The following is an 8,216-nucleotide window of genomic DNA, read 5'->3' on the forward strand; positions in this document are numbered from 1 at the left end:
TTTCGCAGGTCAGAGTTCACCAAGCTTGAACTTAGCACCGCACCAACTTGCGAAACTTGACGCATGACTCCGCGTTTCCGGTCTGACGCATTCGCGTGCGTATGAATGGAAGTCTATGGGAAGAAATGTCAAGTGTGACCGTAGCTTAATGCAAAAACAGTAATTATCACAAGAATTCGTCATATTATTTATTAAATTACCCAGTACATTGTATTTTATTAATGTCTACCCCAAACCCAGCCTTAAATTCAACCATCCCAGCACACTGAAAAAGTCTCATTAAGACATAATATTTGAGAGTGCATGAATGAATGAAGTCTTCCACGATTCTTCTGCTATATCTGTCAACATTGGGATGTGAAAATAAGGGAAATGTCCAACATAATATAGGACACTTTAATGCAGACACCATAATACTACTATGGCTACTATAATAAAGAAAATAAAGAAAATCAACTCTCTTGACACATGACAGTGTAAAGCCTGCAGCCCACAACAAAGCTGGAAAGTTATTGCGTGTCATATTTAACAAACCGTTTTCTGCAACTTTTATGTAGTTTAGCTCACATGGATAATTGAATATTAATCAGAATATTAATCATAACGCTGCTGTGCCGTCAACCAATTGCTGCATTGCTGATCATGATTTCGAGGATCGATAGATCTGTCCTTCACAACAAACCCAGCGATCTCAGATCAGCTCATTCAGACATTTTATTCTGATTCACGAACTTGTTCGAAAAACCAAATTAGCCAGAGATCAGTTATCAAGAATAAAAGATCCAGGATCTGTCTAATCATCTTAGATCATTTAGTGAGGTACAAAGAACAGACCCCTGTAATGAAAAGGTAATCCCGCCGTTTTTATATTTATTTTAATGTGTTTTCATGCATAAACACAGCGAAAGCACAGAATAGACTCACATTTAAGAGTAAGTGGCGGCCCCTGGTAGTTCGGCGGTATGGGTTGCGTATAGGTAGGCTCGGCTCTTTAATGTTTATTTGCCACTCTTCAGAGGAAGACTGAAAATATGGGAGAAATACAGGAAATTACTTTTACGGGATGATAGCGGGATAGAACTGTAAAATACGGGAGAATCCCGGGAAAAAGGGGAGGGTTGACAGGTATGTCTTCTGCTCTCCCTCTGATGTTTTTCTTTATTATTCAGACATGCAGAGGAAATAAAAGTGTTGAGTAGTTGCAGAAACACAGAATACTCTGCTCTGAAGTGTAACTCTGACTTTGGGATGCCTGCGAGATGCTCCTGAAGCCTACTTAATAATATTGTTGTTGATATTTTATTATTGTTCTTTAGTTTATTTATTTATTTTGTGTGTGTGTGTGTGTGTGTGTGTGTGTGTGTGTGTGTGTGTTTGTATGTATGTGGGTGTGTGTGTAAAAGAGACATTGTGGGCAAACAGAGACTCTTCTTGTTTTGTGCTTACTGGTGAGTGCACTTGCCTTGAGCTCCGACTGAACTCTACACAACCTGTGAAACACACGCCATCATCGCTCACGTCAAGCTGCGGCAAACTCTGCTGAAACACAAGATGACGCTGGTCAGCTCTGTCAACTACTCTGAGTAAAAAAAATACACATGTAGTATTTTCCAAAGTCGCTTCCATTTATGCTGCTTTTATTATCTGACTTATTTTTGATAGTATTTTTGTAATTTATTTGTTTTTCTTTCTTATTATAAATATAAAAAAGGCAGGGTGACAGGTCAGACTAAGTGCTCTTATGAGTATCAAAACACTGAAGAATGGCGCAGCCAGGGGCCTGGCCTGGGGTTGGGGCTTGTAAGCGAGTACCTGGTGACCATGTTTCGTGGGATAATTGAATCTCAAAACCCAGCTGGATTGAGCAACGTAGGACCATTGTAAGGGACTGGTGCATTGTAGAATGTGTAGTGGTCGAATGGAAGGACCACGAAGACCCAATTGTCAGGCACAGAAACTGGCTCTTGGGACATTGAATGTCACCTCACTGGGAGGGAAGGAGCCCGAGCTTGTGCAGGAGGTTGAATGGTACTGACTACATATAGTAGGACTCACCTCCATGCACAGCTTGTGCACCGAGCTCAACTTCTTGAGAAGGGCTGGACTTTCTTCTACTTTGAAGTTGCCCATGGTGAGAGGCAGTGGGCTGTTTTGGGCTTGTTTATACCTCCTCAACTTAGGCCCTATGTGTTGGAGTTTTCCCTGGTGAGGGTCTCATCCCTGTTTCTGTATATGGCCCAAACACCAGTGCAGAGTACCAGGACTTTTGTGAGTGCTGAAAGGTGCTCCGACTGGGGCCTCCACTGTTCTACTGGGGGACTTCCAATGCCCATGTGGGTAATGACAGTGATACCTAGAGAGGCGTGATTGGGAGAAACGGCCTCCCTGATCTGAATTTGAGTGGTGTATGTTTGAGCATAAGGGTGTCCCTCAGTGCACATGGCACCAGGACATCCTAGGATGGAGTTCGATGATCGACTTTGTGGTTGTATCTGATCACTGACCGTATGTTTTGGACACTCTGGTAAAGAGAGGTGCAGAGCTGTCAACTAATCATGACCTGGCGGTGAGTTGGATCCACTGGCAGAGGAGAATGCCAGACAGACCTGGCAGACCCAAATGTGTTGTGAGGGTCCTCTGGGAACGTCTTGCTAAACTTTGGGCCTGGGAATACTTTGGCCTGGGAAGAGTTCCGGGAGACCATGGTGGAAGTCTCCCTGTGGGCCTCATAGATATTCTGCCAAATTGTTCTGCGCCTCAGCAGTGGGAAGCTATTCTACACCAACATTGTTTACAGCAGAAGTGGGGAGCGGTTGACCTTGACTGGGGATGTTGTCAGACAGGGAAGGAGTCTTTAGTCTGAGGGAGTCTGAAGCTCTGCAGTGGCAAAGCAGCAGGTGGATGAGCTATACCCTGTGTATCTCAAATCTCAGGATGTTGAGGGGCTGTCTTGGCTGACACGTCTCTACAATAATGGACTGGGCAACTGGGGTGGTGGTTCCCGTTTTTAAGAAACGAGACTAAAGGGTGTGGTCTAACTATAGAGGGATCGTCTCCCAGGAAAAGTCTATGCCAGTCCCATGGCACCTCATTTTACTGATCCCCCTCCTCAACTGCCGTCCTCCCCCGTCCACTGTTCACTTTCCTCTTAACCTCTTAACTTTAACTTATGGCCGCGACATCCCACCCCCTGCACTTCACTTTCGTTCGTGACACTCCTCTGTGATCCAATGCTCCGCCATCCTCACCGCCCCCCTCCCGCTCTCCACTGTCGTGAGCGACACCTCTACATACTCGGATAACATGCCTGATTTGTTACCCCGATCTGTTCCGGGACCTCGCAATTCACAAATTAAGCACTGGGTGTAACCCAGGTATCCTGGCCGAATTCCCACCATCAGCCCTCACCGATTATCCCCATCCACCGAATTGGCTCCATCACAGTCTTATCGCTGCATTAATAGCTGGTGTGTGGTGAAGCACTAATGCTGTTTTCCTGTGGTTGCCATCGCATCATCCCAGTGGATGCTGCACACTGGTGGTGGTGGTGGGTAGAGACCCCCCTCATGATTGTGAAGCACTTTGGGTGTATGGCCATACAGGATAAATGCACTATATAAATACACATTACATTCATCTGACATGGACCTTCAGCATGCACAGTGAAGCGAGGCAGGGAAAAACAACTGTAAACAAACCACCTGCCCTTTCAAGACTATATCTGGAAGTCCATCAGTTATGGGAAAAATATAAAAGTGAAGTGATAGAGGGTGAGAAGGTGTGTGTTTTCCTGGAGGAGAGAGGAACACAACTTACCTGAGAGCTGAGGCACGTGTCATCCAAAGGCTGGCAAGCATGCTGTATCCCCTGGTAATAATTATTATTAGTATTTAATATTGTTTATATTTTATATATATGACATCCTCCACTGAATATTAATCATCATGGTGGTTTGAAGGTCATCAGTTGCTTGTAAAGCTCAATTAATAATAAATTATGCTTCTTATATGAACATGACATATAAGCTTGATTAATAGCATGTGCCAGATGACTTCATAAAGAGGCAACATGGAACCATTAGCTTTAATAGCATCTCAGCATGTCCTTGTGGATAAAACCGAGACGTAGACATGAGTGTGTGATGCCGGTGTCCATAAACGTCTCTCTGGAGAGAGTTTGAAGCATGAGTGTGTCCTGCTGGTGTGATGGATTATAAAATAAATAAATCATCATTTGAATTACCATTCAAATTTGCAAGAACGATTCATGTCGCGTTCATTGATGTTGCTTAAAAACGCTGCTTTTCTGCTGAAATACACCTAAAGATGTACAGAAATCACCATGAGAAATCCTTTTTTTTTCTCATTTGGAAATAGTTAGTCCTGTGGCTTAATTTTAACAACTACTATTTTATTCAGCAGCTTAAAATGTTTAAATATTGCATGGATTATGTTGATATGGTATTATGGAAACAGATCAGTCTCAAGGATGTACAATAATACAAAATAAACGTCATGCATGCACAGCACATCCAAAATACAATTCATGAATACAACACATAATTGTGAATTCACAAGTATAAAGCATAAATATTTGCCCAAATATACTGTGTTTTGTGTATTTATGAATTGTGTTTTGTATTTATGCTTTTAGAAACATCAGAAATAATCTTATCATATCACTTCAAACAGCATTACAGTAGATGAACACAATAAGCACGTTATGCTCTACATGCGTGATCCTCATTCATCTGCATAGTTCATACTCTAATTGACACATTTGTCATGAAGAGACATGCTATTAACAGATCATTAGCAGCTCCGCAGAGAAGTTTGAAGGTTTTTCAGCAAGTGTAAGCATATATTATTATAGTATGAAACTGATACTGATACAAAACCTGTCCAGCAATTACTGCTACTGTGTTTAAAAATGAAAATATTCACAATTGTTAATGTTATGTGAGATTAATAATAGAGTTAACTTACACAAGTTTCCCTTTCAGTTTAACTTTATCCTTATGATATCTAATGTGTCCTTTATTGTCATCTCTTTAAATCTAAAATAGTGCATCCAGTTCAATTAAATGTATCAACAAAAGTTTGTTTTTGTGCAAAAGTTGCACTATACCAGCTTTGTTGGCCTTTTGCACAGTATATATTCAGTCTCTTTATTAAAAACAAAACAACAACAGCACAACATTTCCTCTTCAAGCTAAAGTCTTGTTCTAAAAGTTTTATTCTAATTGTCTTGACATTTTCTGAAGTATGTTGCTCTGTAATATCAGGCTTCGTGTAGCACTTTCCAGAGCTCTTTAGGTTTAGAGTGTCTTACCTTTCTTATTCTGTCCAGATGATCTCATACAGCCTCTATAATATCCAGGTCTGGACCCTGTGGAGGCCATTTCATGACTGTCTGTGTTTCATTGGCTGTTTTCTTTCTCCAAATAGAATTTCACTGCAATTAGCGGACCATTGTCATGCTGATTAGAGCCATTTTGCCACATCCACTCCTGAGACATATATCGAACGTAAATTTTGGTGTGTGTGCAAAGTTTTGTGAGTTTTTGAGCATATTTAGGCCCTTAAAAATACATTCTAGAGAAAAAGAAGATAAAGAAATGAAGCTATTCCAAGAGGGCCTTGGTGCTCGGTCACTAATAAAAAACAAAGCAATTCCAATAAGGCCTACGCACCACCGGTGCTCGATTCTTAATTAAAGCTGCAAGCAGCAATGAAAGGAACCTCACAACCGGGCTCACCGCCACCCAGTGGCCTTAGGATGACAGAGAACTGTGGACGATATTTAAGCTGATTAATATAAAAAACCTGAGAAAATCACTGATTTTGCCAAACTACCTTCTGTCAGCAGGTGGCGCTATGACTGTGACTCAAGATTGGCATGTAGATATCTTCAGGAGAGGAATCTCATCGAACGTGAATTTTCAGGCAGATCAGACATTGTGTGGCTGAGTTATAAGTATTTCTTCCTCCATGGTGAAACGCTGAACTTTGTCAGTCCGCCAGGGAGACGCCCTTTGGCGAAAACTCTAGACCTTTGCAATTTAACATCACAAAGGCCTTTGGATTAGACTAATAGAACATGGTTTCGATCTGATAACATTTCTCGGAGGAGTTTGTTACAGTGTAAAACATATTATTTCCTGTTGCCAGCAGGTGGCGCTATAACTGTAACTGGATATTGAAATGTAAACGTGTTCAGGACTCCTATTAAACGTGTGGATTTTGAGGCCTGACGTTAGGTTTTGACGTCAACCTGATTTTCATTTCCAAATAAACTGCAACGTCTCCATGACGTTGGGGTACAATGTCAATCTGATGTCATGTGCCTGATGGGTAATTACATTTTTTATTTTGACATGACTTAACAAACTGCACAAAATAACATATATCCCACACACCTGTGTTGCTGTTACCTCAGTTTTTTTTCAATTAGTTGTAGGTAAACACATCTATGACTGTTAAAATAGTACAGTTATCAATGTTTACTTTTATTATCAAACTGGAAAAGTTCAGAGATAGCATAGATCAGTTAATATTAGGTTAGATTTAGGTTGTGATGTCAGGTGACCAAAATTCAATGTCTAACCAGTGTCTAAGAACAACGTTATTTCGACCGTCCAATAACGACAACAAATGATGTTAATATTTGGTTGTTTTTAGGTCCATGTTTTTAAAATCCAACGTCGAGCCAACATCTTAAACCAACGTCATATTGACGTCAAATACTGACATTTATTTGTCAGGTATTGCAAAATCCAACGGCTGATAAATGTCATAGTGGTAACGTCCACACAACGTCAAGCTGTAACATCATTAGATGTTGATATTTGGTTGTTGGTTGGCATCGGCCCGACGTTGGGTTCTGACGTCAACCTGATTATCATTTCCAAACAAAATGCAACTACTCCACGATGTTGGGGTACAATGTCAATCTGACGTCATGTGCCTGCTGGGTATCCCACACACCTGTGTTGCAGTTACCTCAGTTTTTTTTTTTTTATTATTTGTAGGTAAACACATCTATGACTGTTAAAATAGTACAGTTGTCAATATTTACTTTTATTATCAAACTGGAAAAGTTCAGAGATAGCATAGATCAGTTAATATTAGGTTAGATTTATTACATGACGTCAGGTGACCAAAATTCAATGTCTTGCCAGCATCTAAGGGCAACGTTATTTTGGCGTTCAATAACGCTGTCAAATGATGTTAATATTTGGTTGATTTTAGGTTGTGTTGGAAAGTGACCAAAATCCAACGTCGAGCCAACATCTTAAACCAACGTCATATTGATGTCAAATACTGACATTTATTCATCAGGTATGGCAACCAAAATCCAACGTCTGATAGATGTCATATTGGCAACGTCCACACAACGTCAAGCTGTAACATCATTAGATGGTGATATTTGGTTGATTTTAGGTTGGACTTAGGTCTTCTGACGTCAACCCATTTTTCATTTCCAAACAAAATGCATTGTTCCCACAATATTGGGATACAACGTCAATCTCTACATCAACTGGACAAAATAACAAGTACCCCACACACCCATGTTGCAGTTACCTCAGCTTTAAAACAGAAATAGTTCAAAGTAAATACACATATGACTATTAAAATGACTGTTAAAATAGTACAGTTGTCAATAATGACTTTTATCATCATTTACATTTACATTTACATTTAGTCATTTAGCAGACGCTTTTATCCAAAGCGACTTACAAATGAGGACAAGGAAGCAATTTACACAACTATAAGAGCAGCAGTGAACAAGCGCTATAGACAAGTTTCAGGCGTGTAAAAGTCTAAGAAGCAAAACATTAGTAGAATTTTTTTTTTTTTTTTTTTTTTTTTTTTTTTCTTTTTTTAATAGAGAGAGAGAGAGAGAGAGAGAGAGAGAGAGAAAGAGGGCTCAGTTAGTGATATAGCCAGAGAGGCAATTGCAGATTAGGAGGAAAAGTGGAGACTAAACAGTTGCGTTTTTAGTCGTTTCTTGAAGACAGCAAGTGACTCTGCTGTTCTGATGTAGTTAGGGAGTTCATTCCACCAACTGGGCAGATTGAATGTGAGAGTTCGGGAAAGTGATTTCTTCCCTCTTTGGGATGGAACAACGAGGCGACGTTCATTCACAGAACGCAAGTTTCTGGAGGGCACATATATCTGCAGGAGTGAGAGCAGATACGAAGGAGCACAGCCAGA

This window comes from Danio aesculapii, chromosome 3, assembly GCF_903798145.1.
Source record: "Danio aesculapii chromosome 3, fDanAes4.1, whole genome shotgun sequence".
Lineage (NCBI taxonomy): Eukaryota > Metazoa > Chordata > Actinopteri > Cypriniformes > Danionidae > Danio > Danio aesculapii.